We start from the raw sequence: 1,244 nt of genomic DNA, 5'->3' as shown, positions 1-1,244 counted from the left end.
ATAACTTCCTCATTAAAATATCGAATTTCTCTTCTTATTCTTCTTTTTTATTTTTTATTTTTCTTCTACAGACACTAAAATAAATTTAAATAAAATTATTATTAAAAAAAATAAAACATTATCAACAACAAGAATTTTCATAACATTAGCAACAACAATGAAAATTTTAAAACAAAAGCAAAAAGAATAAACAAAAAACACCAGCAGCAGCAATAAGACACGACAAGGAAACAAGAAAAAACAATGCAATAAACAACAAACAGAATAAAAAATTAGTATCAAGACGAAAGATTGACGACAAAAATAAATCTGTATTTCAAATATCAAAGAATCAACAAAATTAAAAACAAAAAACTGCAAAACGACGAGGATGCGAGCGACGAGGAGCAGAGATGAGTAGCGTGGAATAGCGGCAAGCACGTGAGAAGCAGCAGCAAGTGAGTGAGCCGCAGGGCAGCAAAGCTCGCTGGGTAGGGGTGAACACGGGTAGCGGGTACTTGATTACCTATCCGAACCCGAACCAAACCAATTAAATTGGTTCTGGAACCAACGGGTAATCGGGTTCAACCCAAACCAAATCGATGGTCTTTGTTAGTGATTGGTTCGGGTATCGGTTCTGAGGGTGCAGAACTCGAACCAACCCGCGAACCCGATCATATATTAATTAAATAAAAAAATAAAAAAATATGTATATGACTTTTCTATTAAACAACGATTATTCACTATTAATATGTTTGGATTTTAATGAGTTTAGTTTTTAATGTATTTGGTGTTTAACATGTTTGGATTATTTCTATTGATGTTACATGTTTATTGTACTTGTTGAATTTTTAAGATAAAAATTTGTTTTTTTTTTTTTTTATGAATTTCAAAGTCATCGGACACCCAATTATCCGAACCGAACCAATCCGTTCTTAATCGGTTTGGTTTGGTTCGGGTACATGTACAAAAAAACACAAATCCAAACCAAACCGAACCAATTATATTTTGATCGGTTCGGTTCTAATTTTACCATGAACCCAAACCAAACCGACCCGTGCTCACCCCTATCGCCGGGAACAACGAACTAGAGGAGCCGCTATGCAACTCTGACTCTACCGTCCGATCTGCTTGCGTCAATACCGTTTCCACTATGCCTACTCATGAACGTGCTGGTGTAGAGCAGAAACGGCGATAGCGATGCATGACATCAATCTCTCTCACAAGCGTCGTCGCCACCTTCTTCTTCCCTTATTTTTCTCTTC

The sequence above is a fragment of the Arachis ipaensis genome, chromosome B09, assembly GCF_000816755.2.
Source record: "Arachis ipaensis cultivar K30076 chromosome B09, Araip1.1, whole genome shotgun sequence".
In the NCBI taxonomy this organism is placed as follows: Eukaryota; Viridiplantae; Streptophyta; class Magnoliopsida; order Fabales; family Fabaceae; genus Arachis; species Arachis ipaensis.
Note: the sequence above shows the minus strand (reverse complement) of the source record.